An 18,812-nucleotide genomic window follows, 5' to 3' on the forward strand; every position below is an offset into this window, starting at 1 on the left:
CACCATCCTTTGCTTTCCAAGACAGGTCAGCCCCAAGTGATGGAGAGGAGGATAGGTGATGAGGATTTGGGAGACGGAGGGATGAAGTCTCAGTGGCCGCCTGTCCTCTCAAGTGCAGAGGGGTCCTGAAGCATCTAACATACCTAATAAGGATCTTGGGCTCGGCAGCCCATCCCTACCCGGTCTGCTGTGGCCAGGGCGGACAGATCACATGCAGTAAGCGTGGGACCCGTGCTAAAGGAGTGATCCAGTCAGGTGGCACTAGGAGCTCTGGAGTCCCCGGAGGTCTCCCCTGCTGCTGGGCTGCTCGCTGTTGAGGTGCCATCTGCTGTCCCCAAGGATGATGGCAGCGGTAGTGTGGAAGAAAACAGGGTCAAATCCCTTCAGAGGACCATGAGAATGATCTCCCACCTGGGTAGCAGGTAGAAGATAGAAGATGATCTCAGCCTAAGGGAGGAGGGCTGAGGCTCCCAGGGTGTTTCCCCTCCCCCTCCCTCTGTAGTGTTCAGCTGGGCCTACAGTAGGAAGCTATGGCAGTGAGGGGAACGGAGCCTTTGCAGTCAGCCTGAGCAGACTCAGGAGGGAGCTCAAGAATCTATAGAGGGCCGGTGCTGTGGCATAGCGGATAAAGCTGCCACCTGCAACACCAGCATCCCTTATGGGCGCCAGTTCAAGTCCTGGCTGCTCTACTTCCCATCCAGCTCTCTGCTAATGCACCTGGGAAAGCAGTGGGGATGGTCCTAGTGCTTGGGCCTCTGCACCCAGCTGGGAGACCCAGAAGAAGCTCCTGGCTCCGGGCTTCAGCTTGGCCCAGCCATTATGGCCATTTTGGGGAGTGAACCAGTGGATGGAAGACCTCTCCCTCCCTGTCTCTAACTCTGCCTTGCAAATATAGAATACATCCTTTTTTTTTTTTTTAAGTGCATAATTCTTTACTTCTGACTTTCTCCTTAATCCACTGCAATGTGGCTTCTCCCTTGGGGCAGAAGGAGGTGGAGACAGCTCTTTCAAGAAGCTGGATTGAGAATGGGTAGAGAGCTGGGAGAGAGTTTTCTGTTTTGTTGGATTTTTAATATACTGGTAGTGAGGAGCATGCTTGTAGGCCAATGGGGTAGACAGTAGGGAAAGATGCAAGAAGCAGGAGGTTCCTGAAGGGGTGAAAGGGCGTGGGATGGCAGAGGGCAGAGGAGAGCTGACTGCTGACCCAGGAGGAAGGAGTTGAGGATGGGTGTATGTGCCAATAGCTGTCGAGGTAAAGGTGGGACATAAGGGGGTTCAGAAGGCCTCAGTTGGGTCTGGTGGTGTGGCATAGCAGGTACAGCTGCTGCCTTTAATGCCAGCATCGTGTATGGACACTGGTTTGAGTCTTGGCTGCTCTGCTTCCAATTCAGCTCCTTGAAAACGAATTGCGAAAGTGGCCCAAGTGCTTGGGCCCCTGTCACTCATCTGGCTCAGTCTCTCTCTCTCTCTCTCTCTCTCTCTCTCTCTCTCTCTCTCTTTGCCTTTCAAATGAATAAATAGATCCTTAAAAAAAAAAAAAAGTGAAGCGAGAAAGGACACAGGCCAGTAGTCTGGAGGTCCCCATGAAGATGTCGGGAGAGCACCAGGCAGGTGGGAATATTGTAGCAACTAGTTTGAAAGCTGCCGTAGCAGAGGACCACAAACTGGGTGACTCGGAGTAGTAGAATTAGTCCTCTCAGCTCTGGAGGCTGGAAGTCCAAGGTCAAGGTGTTAGCAGGCTCATCCTAGCTTCGGGCTTGTAGGTTTCCCAAACCCTCTGTTTTCACGCGGCATCTTCCCTGTGTGTGTGTCGCCTCCATCCACATCTCAGTCATGCTGGAAAACGGCCTTCCCTAATGACCGCCTTTTCATTTGATTAACTAGGTAAAGGCCGCATTTCCAAATAAAGCACTGGGGTAGGGGGGTTAGGACGTCAGTGTGTCTTTTGGGGCAGAACACAATTTGCTCCATGACAGTAGCTACAGGATAGGATGGAGGAGTCAACGGGATTAAGAGTTTTAGGAGGGGCCAGCGCTGTTGTGCAGCCCTGGCCTGAAGCACTGAATGGGCGCTGGTTCGAGTCCTGGCTGCTCCACTTCCGATCCAGCTCTCTGCTATGGTCTGGGAAAGCAGTGGAAAATGGCCCAAGTCCTTGGGCCCCTGCACCCACGTGGGAGACCTGGAAGAAGTTCCTGGCTCCTGGCTTCAGATTGGCGCAGCTCCAGCCGTTGCGGCCAATTGGGAGGATGAACCAGCAGATGGAAGACCTCTCTCTCTCTCTCTCTCTCTCTCTCTCTCTCTCTCTCTTTCCCCACCCCCTGCTGTGTAACTCTGACTTTCAAATAAATAAATAAATCTTTAACAACAAAGTTTTAGGAGCTGATAGGATTTGTTGTGAGGATGAGATAGCTGGATGGCCTGGAAGCAAAATCACTAAGGTGCAGCCACTTTGTGCTTATTATCCTTCAAAGGAGGATCTACCTCACAACACAGCATGCAGTTACCTGCCTCCTGTGTTCAGGTAAGCACCAAGTCCTGCCAAGTTTGCATCCTTGGTCTCTCACCAGGCCCCCTGCCTCTGTTCACTCTTGCCCCACATCTTAGTATCTCCTTACCACATCCCTGCTTCCCCTCCCTCTGAGCTCTCTTCTACCTCACTGGCTGTTCCCTTTGTTCAGAATGCTCTTCCTCCCAGATACCTCCGTGCTTATCCCTTCTTCCTTTAAGTCTTTGCTCAAATGTCACCTTAATGAGGCATACTCTGGCCACTCCATTAAAAATTGCAGCCAAGGGGCTGGTGCTGTGGTGGTGGAGCAGGTAAAGTCACTGCCCGCAACACCGGCATCCCATATGGGCACCGATTCAAGTCCTGGCTGCTCCACTTCTGATCCAGCTCCCTGCTAATGTGCCTGGGAAAGCAGTGGAAGATGGCCAAGTGCTTGGGCCCCTGCACCCACGTGGGAGACCTGGCCCCACTTCAGCTTTTGTAGCCATTTGAGGAGTGAACCAGTGGATGAAAGATCTCTCTCTCTCTCTCTCTCTCTTTCAAATAAATGTTTTTTTAAAAATTTTAAAAAAAATTGCAGCCTAGCACTATTTTTAAAGATAGATTTATTTGTTTATTTGAAAGGCCAAGTGACAGAGAGGTCTTCCATCTGCTGGTTCACTCCCCAAATACCTACAACAGTTGTGCTGGACCAGTTTGAGGCCAGAAGCCAAGAACTCCCTGTGTGTCTTCCATGTAGGAGGCGGGAACCCAAGTACTTGGGCCATCTTCCACTGCCTCCCAGATGCATTAGAAAGAAGCTGGATCTGAACTCCAGGGCATCTAGGACTTGAGCCAGGCATTCCAATACGGGATGCAGGTGTCTGAAGCTGCAGCTTAACTAATACACCAAATGCTTGCCCCTGCTGGGTGCCCTACGAGACTCTCTCCTGTCCATGGCTCAATCCATCTTTGTTCTGCCCTTCCCCCGACCCTGGATCTTATCCTTTAGCTATTGTCATTGATCAAACTATATGTCTGCTCCCCACAAGTCATACTGACATCCTAACAGGAGTTCTCACTCCACTAATGCCTCACCCTTCCCAGGCACCATTAAATTTTCTGCCTCTGAACTATTCTGCCTGCTCATCAAGTCATCACGAATGTTCAAGGATACCTGTGCTGGCCTCTGAGCACTGGCCTACCTCCCTAATCCCTACTAGTTGTCTAGATCACCATCCCAAGCTCAGGAATTAGGCCCAACTCTCTTCCCATGTTTGTCCTAGCACTAAGGCGATGTTCTGGCTACATTTCTGGATCTGGCCACAAGGTGGCAGAGTTTACAAAGGGATGTCCCATCCCTTCCCTTTCCGTGATCTGTGAGCAGGGCCCAGGATGCCCAAGATAGAGAAGATACATTCTAGTCTTGAAATTTGGCCTTCAGTGGTCTGTGTGACCTCTGTGTTATTCAACAAAAAACTAGTGGTCATCTACAATGTAGCAAAAACAGTCACCGGATTTGGAACCTCCAACCCCGTGAGGGCCATGGCCGTGAATACATACAGGTAATTTCACTATGGTGTGATAAGTACACAGGTTAGGAAAGCTCATTACTGCAGGAGTTCAGAGCCCCTAGCACAGCCTTTAGGGAGAAGCAAACTTCAAAGAAGTGGAGGCCATTTAGCACAGTACTTCAAATGCTGCCTGGAACAACCATACTCCATACCAGAGCGCCTGGTTTGAGTCCTGACTCCCCTGCTTCTGCTCGGACTTCCTGCTGATGCACACTGGGGGAGGTGGACGATGATGGCTCCAGTGCCTGGATCTCTGCCGTCCACATGGAGACTTGGGTAGAGTTCTGGGCTTCTGGCTTTGGCCTCAACCATCCCTGGCTGTTGGAAGCATTTGGGCAGTGGACCAGTGCATGGAAGTTTTCTCTCTCGCTCTCTCTCTCTTTCTCTCTCCCTCTCTGTATCTTCCCCTCAAACAAAATGCAAATAATTAAATAGAAGAAAGAAATTTTTTTTAAAAAAAAGATTTATTTATTTATTTGAAAGTCAGAGTTACATAGAGAGAGAAGGAGAGGCAGAGAGAGAGAGAAAGAGAGAGAGAGAGAGGTCTTCCATCTGCTGGTTCACTTCCCAAATGGCTGCAACAAGCCGGAGCTGCACTGATCTGAAGCCAGGAGCCAGGAGCTTCTTCTGGGTCTTCCCACGTGAGTGCAGAGGCCCAAGGACTTGGGCCATCTTCTACTGCTTTCCCAGGCCATAGCAGAGAGCTGGATTGGAAGTGGAACAGTCAGGACTTGAACTGGTGCCCATATGGGATGCCGGCACTGCAGGCGGCAGCTTTACCCGCTACGCCATAGCACTGGCCCCAAGAAAAGAATCTTAAAGAGCAAGTAGTTAGAGAGAAGTGAAAGGGAGGCCGTGGGTGAAGGGAAGGTGTGTGCCAAGGCATAGGTGTGAGAAGCAGCATAGAAATGATCACTGGAGCAGGAAGCTTGAGACAGAAAGTGTGAGGAACGGGGCTCAGATGTGAGTGGGGGGCCTGCATGCCTGGCCAGAGTTTGGACTTGATCTTGACGGTGATGGAGAGTCACTGAAGGCTCTAGGGAGGAGTGCTGTGGGATGTTGTGTTTTGCAGGGAGGGCTCTGGCCTCTTCAGTGTGGAGAGCAGATTGGGAGCACAGGGCAGAAATCTTTAAAAGGGCGGCGGGGGATGGGGTGCTGTGCTGTGGCGTAGCAGGTAAAGCCACTGTCTAAAGTGCTGGCATCCCATATCGGCACTGGTTTGAGTCCTGGCTGCTCCACTTCTGATCCAGCTCTCTGCTATGGCCTGGGATAGCAGTGGAAGATGGCCCAAATGCTTAGGCCCCTGCACCCACATGGGAGACTTGGAAGAAGCTCCTGGCTCCTGGCTTCAGATCAGCCCAGCTCTGATTATTGTGGCCATTTGGGAGTGAACCAGTGGATGGAAGACCTCTCTTTCTGCTTCTGCCTCTGCCTCTCTGTAACTCTGACTTTCAAATAAATAAATAAAATTTTAAAAAAAGAAAGACAGGAGGCTACTCCAGGGTTTCGGGAGAGATGGCAAGGCCACAGTCATGACTAGCTCAGGCCTGGGAGAAGCTTCCCCTAGCACACATGGGCACTCAACACCCAGCTCTCTGGAAGGGTTCTTGGCCACCTGGGCCACTTCTGCCCCTCTGTCCCTGAGGTTCCTTTGGGCCCTATCCTGGCCCCTCTGATGATCCTGGCTGGAACCGGTCCCTATCAGTTTCCGTATGGAGCTCACAGTGTCTGAGGTTCCTCTCTTGGTACGTCTGTCAGCCCGCACCCCTGCCTACACCCAGCCTCTCTCAATGTGATCCTTTCACGAGCCCCCAGACAAGAGTGTGACTGAGGGGCCCCCTCCACCAGGGAGCCAGCATGAGCATCACTCACTCCCTGTCATCCCCTACTGCACTCTGCCAGGGCCAGAGTCTGCGTGTGTGCGTGCGTGTGTGCACCATTGCAACGATGGCTGGCATCCCTAGAAGAAGGAGGCGCATACACAGAGGAAAGGCCTGGAGGTAGGAAAGCACACGGGGGTACTGGGAGCCAGGGTGGGAATGTTGTTAGCATCTGGCAGGTTCAGGTCAGGGCTTTTGCCATGGCTGTTTGCAGAAAGCAGGGGGCACCATACCCAGTTTTTATGCAAGGATGGGAAGAGTCACCTTCATCCAGCTCTCATGAATATGCACAGAAACCTGTTGAATTATGCAGATAGAAAGAATGTAAATGTGTATGCAAATGTGGTGCGGCCCTCCTTGTTGCTATGGAAACCAGAGAATAGCAAGGGGAGGGCCACAGCCTGGGGAGACCAGGCTGGAGAGACTGAGACCAGGAGACTCATCTGTTGCCTGCTTTACCCACTCCTGGTGTTTTGATCTCTTCCTTTGCCTTGTTCTATCTTTGTCTCCCTCTCTCCATCCCTCGTCTGCCTTGTTCTCTCTCCACCTCTGCCTCTCTTGATCTTGCTGTCACTTTCTCTGTGCCTCCTCCAACTCTGTCTCCCTCCCAGCTGTGTTATTTCTTTTGCTTCATGTCTCTGGGTTTCTGTGTCTCCCTGTCTGTCTCCACGCCATTGTTGCTCTGTGCCTCAGACACTGCCTTTCTCTCTGGCTTCCTGTCTCCGTGTGTCTTCAATGCCCTGGCTCTCCCGCCCTCTGCATCCCCCAATCTCTGTGCCTTCGTTCACAACTCTGCCTCCACACCTCTGAGAGTTCCTATATCTTGGTCTCTCTTTTTCTATTCTGCACCGATTCTGTCTCTCTGAACCTTGTGTCCCAGCACTAGTCTCAATCCGGTGGGAAGGACAGGAAGCTGCCCATCTGTCCTTGCCTGATGGGCTGCTCCGCCCCTGGGCCCAGCCCCCCGCAGAAAATCCTGTCTCGGGTCTGGCCCCTGTCACGGTGTTGGCACAGGCTCCCCATGACAGGCCCAGGCTGGCTGCCAGGACACCAGGACTCCCGACCCAGGCCCTGCTTGTTGAGTGACCTGCCCAGTGCTGCTCCCTCTCTGGCTCTGTAGTCCCAGCCCTGTCGTCCCTGAAGCTGGTGGGGCAATTGGAGCCAGTGATGTGTTGGGAACAGGGAGGTGAGGGGGCATTGCTCACCCACCTGGCCCTCTGCCCAAGAGCTGACGTGAGGGTCTGGCCGGGGCCCAGGTGTGGGGGTGTCTGGGGCTGGTTGAAACCAATCCTGGCCCCCAGAGAAGACTCCAGAGTTGAGCAGCAGCCTCTCTATGGGCTCTCCATAAGCCTCAGTCATTGTTCGGGGTCCTCTGTTTACCCCTTCTTCCTTTGGTTCAATTTTTTTTGTTCAATTTATTTTTAGTTATTTGAGAGGCAGAATTACACACACACACACACACACCAGAGAGAGAGAGAGAGAGAGAGAGAGATCGATCTTCCATCTACTGGTTCACTCCCCCAAATTACTGCTGGGCCATGCTGAAGCCAGGAGCTTCTTCCAGGTCTCCCACATGGGTTTAGGGGCCCAAGAACTTGGGCCATCTTCCGCTGCTTCCCCATACACATTAGCAGGGAGCTGGATTGGAAGTGGAGCATCCAGGACTCGAAACGGCGCCCATATGGAATGCCATTGGTGCAGGTGGCAGCTTATCTCATTATGCCACAGTGAACCCATATGGTTCAATTTTTATTTATTTTCAATGTTTATTTATTTATTTTCAATGTTTATTTATTTTCATCTACTGGAAAGGCAGAGCCAGAGAGAGAAAGACAGACAAGCAGACAGAGGGACAGAGATAGATTTTCCACTTGCTGATTCACTACCCAAGTGCCCCCATAACAGCCGGCTTGCCAACCAAGTCTCCCGCATGGGTAGCAGGGACTCAAGCACTCAAACCATCATTCACTGAACTCCTGGGATGCACCATCAGGGAGCTGAATTGGAAATGGAGCAGCCGGGGCTCAAACCAGTGCTCATATGGATGACCCAATGGGCCACAACGCCTGGCCCCTGGTTTACATTTGATAAGCACTTAAGCCATACCATGCGCTACGTCTCCACAGTGACACAGAAATGGTATCTGGGCTTCTTGTATCCTTCTTTCCCCCATCCCCCAAGAAGGAGGTTTTTTGCCCAGGAGAAGAACACAGGCTCTTTAACCACCCCCTACCCCTGCCACACACACACACACACACACACACAGAGTTCCCTATCCCTGGTGGCCTTGGCTTCGGGGTACAGTTTATGCATCTGCCAGAGTCAAGGATCAAAGTTGAGAGAGAGACACGCACACAAAGATGGGGACGAGGGCAGCAAGGCCTGCGAGGCACCGCGTTCCCATCCCAGGTGTGGGAGGGGGTCTGGGAGGCCCAGCAGGTCTGGGGTGAGGCTGAGCGGAGGATCCCGAGGGCAGGTGGGCCACGCTGTGTGGAGGTCCTGGCTTCTGGGCAGGCCGCCTCCCTTCTAGGCAGGCGCAGCCATGGGGGACCTGGCCTGGGCCCAGGTGTGGAGGCGGCTGAAGCCGTCAAGACAAGTGCCCCTCCCCCGAGAGGCCATCAGGTCAGACCCCCCAGCACTCGGCTCTCCCCCACTCTCCCCACTGGCCATGATTCACCCCCCCATTCAAGCCCAGGCGGGATCCTGCTGGGATCCTCCCCGATACCCCCACCCTTCTCCTAGTGGTGCCAGCGGGTGGGAGCGGGGTCAGCAGGTGTGGCTGGAGGGCTGTGGATCTGCAGAGGCAGATCCAGGGAGAACAGGCGAACAGGAGAGAGATGGAGAGACTGATGATGCAGACGGAAGGGTAGGGAGGAAGACGGGGGGGCGGAGGCCGCCCAGAGACACCAGCTGGGACGAAGCCAGAACCAGCCAGCGTGTGAAGGGAGCTTCGGTGCCTCCCAGGCCTAGCGAGGAGCACTTGACTGGATTATCTTGTTTAATTTGATCTTCACAACACTCTTAGGAAACAGGCACTATTATGATCCCATTTTACTCCCAGGTAATTAAGGCCCATTCGACTTCTGAGGTAATTGAGACATTAAGTCACTTGCCCGAGGCCACACAGCCAGTGAGTGATGGGATAGGTGTTGGAACCCCTCGGTCTGACTGCAGAGCCTGGGAGAGAGAGACAGAGGCGGGGACGGATTCCCACACCAGCACTCTTGGGGAATCTGGGAACCCTGAATTTTCAGACAGCTGCGCAGGGGGTGGGCCTTCCCAACAGGCTGATAGAAGTGTGATGTCCAGTCCTTTCTGTCAGAGATGCGGTGGCCAGCTGGGCGGGATGGGACAGGGGCAAGGAGGGCTGTTAGAGCAAGGGGAAAGGGGACCCTGGGCTGTGGAACTCCCTCTGCGACCCTCCTCCTCATACAACACATCTCTCTCTCCCCCCACAACCCTCCACACCCCTCTCAGCTCCCTACCTCTGCCCTGGGCTTTATTTATATCAGAAAGAAAGAGAGCTGCCCCCTATTGGTTCATTCCCTAAATAGCCACAGCTGATGGGGCTGGGACAGGTCGAAGCCAGGAGCCCAGAACTCCATCCGGGTCTCCCACAGGGGTGGCAGGGACTCAAGTACTTGGGCATCTTCCAGTGCTTTCCTAGGTGCACTAGCAGGGGGCTGGAGCAGCCAGGAATCGAACCAGTGCTCTGATATGGGGTGCTGCTGTCGCAAACAGTGCTTAACCCCTCGGGACCCAGGCTTAAAGACATATTCTTTCATGGAACACCTGCTAGATGGGGGACACTCCTGGATCACACTTAGCTCCCCATTTTCTCTTTCACTATCAAGGGCTGCTTTCCAGGGTGCACGTGTGGGTACAGTGGTTAAACCGTTACTTGAGATACCCACATCCCGTATTGGGATGCCAAGTTCAAATCCCAGCTCCTCTGCTTCTGATCCAACTTCCTGCTAACGCACCCTGGCAGGCAGCAGATGATGGCTCACATACTTGGGTCCCTGCCACCCACATGGGAGACCTGAATGGAGTTTCAGCCTCCCGGCTTTGGCCTGGCCTATACCTGTTACAGGCTTCTGGGGAGTGAACCAGAAGATGAAAGAGATCGATCTATCTATCTATCTATCTATCTATCTATCTATCTATCTCCATTACCTTTGCAATAAAGTGAAAATAGATTTTTAAAAAAGAAATCCTTCCTATTGTCTAAATGACTTCCATCCCCTAGGTTAGATTCAGCAAAAAGGGATGAAGACCAGAGTTGCGACCCTTCCATACACACTGGGTTTGTCTGAGCACAGAGAAGAAGTCCCCGAAGGCTGCCATTGGGTGCCTTCTGGTGGGAGGCACCTTCTAATGGGGATGGGGAGGAGGGTCCCTGGCCCAGCTGTTGGGGACCTGGGAGAGCAGAGCTGTCAACAGCAGGGAGGATTGGGGCGAGAAGAAAACCAGGAGCTCTCCTGGGGAACCGGGGAGTCAGCGTTTTGGTTTCTAATGTCTCTGCCCTGGTTTTAATTACCCCCAGTGTCCCCAGAGTTCTCCACCACCACATGCTCCCAAGCTCCAGAAAGGCTCAGGAGCCTCCTGGGAGACCAGAAACCAGGCGAGCGGGGATGGACGTCTAGGGGCCTTGGCGGCTGCTTTCTGGTGCTCTCCTGCCCTTGTGCTGGCCTAAGAGAGAGCCCCAAGCCACGCAGGGCCCTGGGGAGCAATGGGGAGGTTGAGGAAAAAAGGATCTGTGTGCTCCGTTCACAGGCCGCTGTGGAGAGGTCTCCAGCCCCAGCTTCATCCTCCTGTGGCCTCCCCTGTCCCCACACCCCTGGCTGCTGAAGCCCAGGAATTTTTCTTGGCCCACCAGCATCCCTTTTGGCCTCACGACAACCCTGCCTCTGGCTCTTCCGCCTCTGGGACCACCGTAGTCTCACTGTCTTGTGGGATTCCCTCATCGTCCCTCTGTCTTTTAAAGCCGGTTCCCAGCATCTCAGCTCCAGTCCTCCCCCTCCACCCGCGATTATCACATTCCCCTGCCAGATCCCTGGCCTATCGCATCATCTCCCGGCACCGACTTAACGCCCAGGGCAATCTGGGACTCTGATGCACACCCAAGCTCCCACAGTTGGTGCTAGGCTCAGTTAGAGAGCCCTGGGAACTTTTGAATGTTGCCTACACCCCTCCAGCCAGCCAGCCCTCGCTCTGTTGTCTGCGGATGTATTTCTCTTGCCACCTACCTTGCCCCGGCCTGGCCTTCATCTCTTCAGCTGCCAACGTGTCAAGCCCCTCCCCTCTCGCCAGCTTGGTGAATGGGCCATCATTTCCCAGCAGCTCACGCCAAAAACCTGGGAGCCTCCTACGCTTTTGTACATAATGTTCCCTTTGGGCCTGGCACACAGTAGGCGCTTAATAAATACCTGTTGAACTGAATGCCGCTCACTGCTGTCCCCAGAACTCCTCCCTCGGGTTCCCTGGAACTTGATGTCTTTTGCATTCATCCTCCAAATATCTGAGTTTTCTCCGTCTTCCCAATCCCCACTGTTGAGTTTCTGGGGGTGGGAGGGACTGGGGCCTGTTTTCTTCCTTTTCCCCTAACTCAGTGAATCACAGGCTAACCAGAAATAGACTCCCGGAGGTGAAGCAAGAGAACGAATCTTGGGACATGGCCCTCAGTCCGTCTTGGGAATCCCAACCCTGTTATCAGAAAGGAAGTCCCAGGACAACAGAGGCCAAGGTGAGACTCGGAGCTGGCACTGGGAGGGGACAACCCTCTGAGGACAGTGGCCTCCTCCATGAAGCACGGGGAGTGGGACCAGAGCCTGCTGGAGTGGGAAGGCGGGGAGGGACTTTGTGCTTCTAAGCAGGAATTAGTTTCACGCAAATTTTTGTAAAATGAAAAATCACATCTGTGATTTTGCAAGTCTGTGCCTCTGCTCTCCCTGTCAAACACACACACACATAGTCCCCTCTCCATGAATTCCCCTGCCCTCCCTGTCCTCCTCCCCCTACCCTGGCTGGACCCCCTGCCCCTTCTTGCCCACCTGCTTGCACCAGACCCCGGCCTCACCCAGGGGGAGGATCCCTGGGAGACAGCAGACACAGGACTGTGTGTCCAGGAGGCCTGTTCTCTGTGTCACACAAGGCTTCCTCCAGGGGTCATGGGAGCAGATGGAGCAGATGGAGTGAGCACCCAGCCTCTCTCCTCCAAGGCTCTGTCCTCTCTCCAGCCCCGCGGCCTCGGTCCAGGTCAGGCTGGAGGTCTCTCTCCCATGGGTCACAGGGATACCTCCTGCCTGCAGCCCCGCCTCCAGCCTCAGCCTTCCTCTCCAACCTCTACCCAGCAGCTCTTGTGATCTCAATCACTCAGCCTTCCCAGCCTCCACGGCTTGGCACCAAAGACATCTCAGGACACAGTCTCCGAGCCACGCGGGCTGCCTCAGCCTGCCTTCCAGGTCTCTGCTTAGTCCCTGGCTGGTCCGCTCTTCCGAGACTGCAGGACGTTCAGGTAGGCTCTCTCCCCTGCGACCTGGGGCTCAGCTCTACTTCCCAGCTCACAGCAGCCCTATCTCCTTGCTTGTATCATTCATTCACTCAGCGTTTCTTTAAATCTACTGAAAATGTTCGGAGCGCCTGTTCTGTGCCAGACTCAGCTTTAGGTGCCTGGAGATGGAAGCCGTAGGGCTGCACACACGGAGCTGCCAGGAGCGAGGGACGTGAACATCACACTGACTGTTCTAAGGAACAAGGTGCTGGCACCCAGAGAAGACACAGGGGGTCAGGCTCTATCCCCCCAGGAGACATTAAGGCTGTCACCTCTTGCCTGAGGGGGCTGGGACTTTCACGTGGACAAACTAGAAGCGTCTGTTTTGTTTGCAATCCATCACTCCTAGACTAGAATAGACACCCCATGAGGGCAGGAGATGTCTAAACTTTTTTTTAGGCAAAAAGTAAACAGTACACAAACTCGAATTCTAGTTTTGCCTGTTCTTGAGTTTTACATATATGGAATCCCTCAGTATGTCCTCTTCCGTGTCTGGTGTTGTTGTTTTTCCTTTGCTCATCACTTTATCTGCTGTGTGTAACTGTGGTTGGTTCTTTCCCATCGCTGTAGCTGTACCACCATCTATTTGTTTATTTGGGATGTTTCCAGCTTGTGGATATTATGAGTAAAGCCACTTCGAGCACTGTTGGTGGGCATATTGGGTCGTTTCTCTGGGGGTATGTGCATTTGCTGGGCCATAGGGTCTGTGGTAGATCTGGCCCAACAGCGCTCCACAGTGGCCACACCGACACACACAGCACTGGCAACGTGTTCAGTTCTAGCTGCTTCACAGTCTAGAGAGATTGGAGATCTTCGTCTGGGTGGCTGCTGTGCTTACATCCATGCCAGGCATGGAGTAGACGCTCAGCATTTATTCATTGGCTGACTTCCGGGTGGTGGGGCATGGGCGTTCTTCCCTGTCACTAACTCTGCTGTGTGACTCTGTGCAGGTGACCAGCTTCTCTGGGCTGTTTCCCTGCCTGTAGCACAAATGAAGAACCCTAGGGGATTTGCCGTCCAGTGCCAGCCGAGCACTGTGAAAGCTAGACACCTGTTCGTTCATTCATTCATTCATCCCACTTGCATTGATGGAGAGTGGCGGTTACTATGCGACAGGATGGTGAGGGCATGATCTGTGACATGCCACGGTCAGCCTCTTTCAGGTCATTCAGGGCCAGAGGTCACTGCCCATCTTGTCCCCAAGGCATCCTCCTGCAGCCCGCTCCTCCTCCAGCTGTCCAGCCCTGACCCCAGGGGGAGGGGGTCTGGACTGAGCCTGTGGATGGAAAATATGATTAATAATCAAAAAAACATCCAAGAGGAAGAGACCAGGAAAACAACTTGGGGAAGGCTCCTCGCCCAGGGGAGGGGGGCCGTGTCCTGGGCCTCGGGACAGCTCCGGCCGCCCTCCCGCCGCCCTTTCTGGGAAGCTGCCACAGGAGTGGGTAATTTTAGCCAAAAGTGGGAAAAAAAAGAAAAGAAAAGAGAAGAAGCCATCCTCATTATTTGTGAGAAAAGATGCCCCTTCCCAATGTAAATTATGCTTCCTTGGGGGACTTCCCTCTACTCTGCTGCCCCCTCTTCCTAGTGGTCTCCCAGCTCAGTCAGGCTGGGGGGCCCTGGAGACGCTGGACTGGGGGCAGAGGGGGGAATTTCAACATGAAATGTTTTGTTCATTAACAGAGAACACAGGGGGAAATTCCCTTTCTGCTCGGGCCTGGGCAGCCCGAAGCGGACACTCAATAGCTAGTGTGGAAAATCTAGCTTGGGCTGCAGAATGGGGTGGGGGCTTTATTGTGGGAAGAGTTCGAAAAGTGCTCCCTCCCTGCCTCTCAGACTGCTGGCTTGCTGGGGTTTCCTGAACCCCAATCTTTCTTCCTTTCGGGGACTTGGTTCTCAATGCCTCAGGTTGCCCTCAAACTTCCTTCGCAGCCAAACTGGGGGAACTGGGATGACACTGGAGTTCGACCTCACCCCTGAGGAGGACGCAATGCTATCAGAGATCGGAGAGAGGCCTGCAGCAAGAATGAAGGCCCCTCTATCCGAGGGGCCCAGCCTCGGTGAGGCCGGAAGAAGAGGCAGTGCCCTGGAACTGGGGTGCCTCCAGGTGGAATACTTGGGCTCCCCTGTCCGGGTGTCAGCCCTCCCCCATTTAGGGAATCTTTGCCCTTTTCCGGTGCCAGAGGTTAGAAGGGTCAGGGCACACACAGGCATGGGTCCAGACGACGGAATTCCAGAGGGTCCGCAGAAAGAGGGTGTCGCCCCTGGGTCCCAGGTGCTGTCCCAGGACCATGCAGGGAGCTGTCTCGGGATCATTGGGGGTGAGGGGAGCTGGGCTGGACCCCGAGTCTGTGTGTGTGGGGGTAGGGGGGGCTCTGGGCTCCCCTCCCTGGCTCGGCCTGGGGCTGTGTTCGGATCGGGTTTCTCGGCGCCTGGAGCCTCTGCGAGGCCGAGCTGTTCCCGGGCCCCGGCCAAGCCGCCCCGGGCGCTGGCACTGCGCAAGGAAGCAGGGGGGTGAGGGGGAGCGAGGGGGGTTGTGAGGGCGTTTACGTAACCGCCTCCCGGAGCCCGCCCCGACCCGCCAAACCCCACTGTGATTGAGAGCGTGTGTGACTGCGTGCGCCCGTGTGACACGCGTTGTGCGCGCTGTGTGTCTGCCCGCGGTGCGTGAGTGTGGCTCGGGGACGCAGTCCCGCCCTTCTGGGACCTGTAGCTCCCGGGCGCCGCAGCCGACCCTGAATCCCCCGGGCGCTGCGGTGGGGTCCAATACACTCGCATCACTCTTTGAGACTCGGTGTGTGATTTTCTGTCACCTCGTTGTTGGCCCTCCTAAGTAAGACAGAGAGCTTGTGAGGGTACTTGTAACTGGAACTTTCTGAGAGTAAAAGCAAGGTAGACGTCAGCACCATTCCCAGTGGGGTGGGGACACACTTCATTGGGGAAAAGTCAGGGGGGAATGAGGGAGGCATGGATGGCACCGTTGACACCTGGGTGTGTGTGTAGGGGGGAGGGGTTGCAAGAGCAGGTGGTCCAAGTTTAGGACACTGGCCAGGGTGGAGGGTCGAACCAGAAGTCCTGGCCACAGATGCCTCTTTCACGTGGGTGTAAAATTACAAAATCTCTGGTTCTGTGGGGTAGTAGGTTAAGCCTCCGCCTGCAGCACCAGCATCCCACAATGGATGCCGGTTCGAGTCCCAGCTGCTCCACTTCCAGTCCGGCTTCTTGCTAATGGCCTGGGAAAGCAGTAGAAGGTGGCCCAAGTGCTTGGACCCTTGCACCCACATGGGAGACTCGGAATAAGCTCCTGGCTCCGGTCTGGTGTTGCGGCCATTTGGGGAGTGAACCAGCAGATGGAAGATTTCTCTTTGTCTCCCTCTCTCTGTCTGTAACTCTGCCTCTCAAATAAATAAATATATATATTTGTTTAAAAATTATAAAAACTCAAAGTCAAGGAGAACATTCCTCCAGTTTCCCAAACCCTTTTAGGATTACCGAAAGGAATCCTCATCGAGAACGGGACACAGGCCGCGGCCTGGGGGTGCTGCTTCCTGCCGCTCCCTTGTGAGAGTCGCCGACGGTGAAGACTGGGAAGGCAGCGAAGGCGGTGAGGGGAGGGTGTCAGCGAAGCGGGGTTTGGCTCTAGGACGAGTGAGCCACGATGGAGAAGGGGGCTGGCGCGGGGCCGGGCAGGCCAGGAGTGGGGCGCCCACTAAAGCCGAAGAGGAGACAGGGCCAGATCCTGCAGGGTTTGAAGCCCAGCGGGAACCGCCCAACTTTGCACGCGGGAGGGTTCAACACCAAGGCTTGGGAAGCTCCGCGGCGAGCGTGTGGATCGCGCACGGAGGCGGCAGGAGCGGAACCCCGCGAGTAGTCTGTTGCCCCAGCCCAGACTGGAAGGAGAATCGTGGCTGAGTCCGGGGGCGGCGGCGTGAAGAGCACTGCACCCGGGTTTTTGGGTAGCTTGCTGAGGGCTCAGCTGGGAGCGGGAGCCAGAGCGGCGGCCGCAGCCTGTGCAAAAACGCACGTCCCACGCCTGCCGCCAGGTGTCGCTGCGGCCTCGGGGAAGCGCGAGAGGCGGCCGCGTCCCGCGCCAGGAGGTGCTCCCGGCGGACAGACCCCCAGACCCGGCGCGGCGTGCGCCTCCTCTTGCCACACACCGGCCTCCCTCATCCCACCACACACCGCCATATCAGCTTCCTGCGCGCTGGGCCCCAGGTGTGGACCCCGCACCCCGCACCCGTTAGCTGCAGCACCGCCGACGGCAGCCTCCGTGTCCCCGGGGACGAGGGGACGCTGGTCTCGCGTGGAGCGCCCTTCAACCTGGCAGAAGGAGGCTGAGCCTGGGGCACTGGGGCAATCGGAGCTCAAGTCAGCCTACCGAGACGCCGCCGATCTCGACGCCCGTCCGTCTAGCTCCCTGGCGGGGTGTGAGCGCCGGGGGGCGGCCCCTAGAGCACCACACCTCGGCCAGGCCTAGCTTCGGCGCTGGCGGAGGGGCCACCCTGACGTCCCCACCCCCAGACTTCGTCGCACCGACTAGCTCTTGCTCCGCGCCCACCGCTCTCATCCGGATCCGCGGCCTGGAGGGAGGACGTCCACTGGGGGTGGCTGCGCGCGGGCCCTCAGGCGGGCACGGTCTCTGCGTGCGTCCCTAAGCCCAGCCGACCCTCTCTGAGCCTCGGCCCAGGCTGACCCCTGCCGGCTATACGGAGGGGATTCCGTGGCCACGGAAGTGAAAGTGAAAAGCCCCGGCCGTGGCGGGAAGGAGGTTTTTCCTCTGCAGTGGGAGTCCCCGAGGCATTTGTTGGGAAAGGGCCCGGGCGCTCCAGGCAGCCTAGTGGGGAACGGGGTGAGGAAACGGCGAGACACGGCCCTCTCCTCCCCTCGCCCTCAGTCCTAGAGCGATTCCCCGGAGGGCCAAGGCCCAGGGATTATGGGTCAAAGGTCAGGTGGAAAATCCGCGGGGTGTGTGTGTTGGGGGGGGGCGTCCTCTGGTTCTGCGCCCCTGGCGTGGCCCCTCTTCGTCGCGCTCCTGCACGGTCGCAGACGTCGATCGGGGTGTCTAACCTTAGTCTCCCAGGTTGCAGCCAGCCAGAGAGCCGGGGTAGGGGGTGGGGGCCGAGTGCAGGGAGGCCCGGGCCGCCGGAGGGAGGAAGGACAGAGGGCTGAAGCTCCAGCGCCGAGCGCTCCGGAGCTGCCGTCCAGGCAGTGGAGGCTTCTCCCCAGGCCGCGGGTCCCCAGGGGTTGAGCCCGGAGACCGGAGCGGCAGCGGTGTCACCACAGACATGGTGGGAGTCGAGAGCCAGTGCTCCCAGCCTGGTCCATCCCCCGACCGTGGAAGCGCCGAGTCCCCTGCCCCCCCCCCCGCGCCGGGGGTTTGTGTGTTTGTGACTGCAAGGGGGGGGGGGGTGTCGTTGCTGGGGGCAGTAGGGATAGGGGCGGAGCCCGCTGGCGTCTTCAGCCCCAAGTGGGGGCTGCGGGGGGGCTCTGGCTCGCGCTCCTTTCCCGGGGATGCCAGAGTGAGGACCCCGAGAGTTGGCCCCGGGCGTGTCAGGGTGTCGGTGTAAGACCGCGAGGGCCTGAACGTGCGGGAGTGTGCGCAAGCAGAGACCTGGCCAAGGCGGAGTGAGGGAGTGTGAAGGAGAGATCCCGGGGGGTGGGTGCGCGCCCAGCCGCCCTACGGGAGGGGGCGGTGTGGGTGTGGATGTGTGTGCGCGCGCGTCTGTGAGACCCACGGCCGGGGCTGCGCGTGAAGCACGGGGGCCACAGCCGTCTGGAGGGCGCGCTCGAGAAAGGGCGAACGCGCGGTGGCCACGCGTGCCAGAGCGGGCGAGTGTGCCAGCGGAGGGGGGGGAGAGCGCGTGCCTGTGCGGGGCGAGTGTGACTGGGGGGGGGGGGGACACAAGGCCTGCGCAGGGCAAGCGTGCCCCCGAGAGCGGGTCGCGCGTGCCAGGCTCGGGGGCGTGCCAAGGCGGGGGAGCGCGGGGGCCGCGGCGGGGAGGGGTCGTGGCGCGCGGCCGCGGAGGCGCGGGGAGACAAGGCAAGAGGGGGAGGGGAGCGAGGGCGCGCGCGGCCGAGCGGGCGCCCGCGGTCACATGGGCGAGGGAAGGAGGGAGGGAGCGCGCGAGGGAGGGAGGAGGATGGGGGGGTTAAAGCCGCCGAGCGCCGAGGAGCCGGTGCAGAGCGGGCGGCGGCGGCGGCAGCAGCGGAGGCGGCGGCTCCAGCCGGCGCGGCGCGGCGCGGCGCGGGGCTCGGCAGTGGGATCCGGCGGCGGTGCGAGCTCCGCGCTCCCTGCCTCGCTCCCTGCCAGGGGCGGTCGA

This window comes from Lepus europaeus, chromosome 12 (assembly GCF_033115175.1).
Source record: "Lepus europaeus isolate LE1 chromosome 12, mLepTim1.pri, whole genome shotgun sequence".
In the NCBI taxonomy this organism is placed as follows: Eukaryota; Metazoa; Chordata; class Mammalia; order Lagomorpha; family Leporidae; genus Lepus; species Lepus europaeus.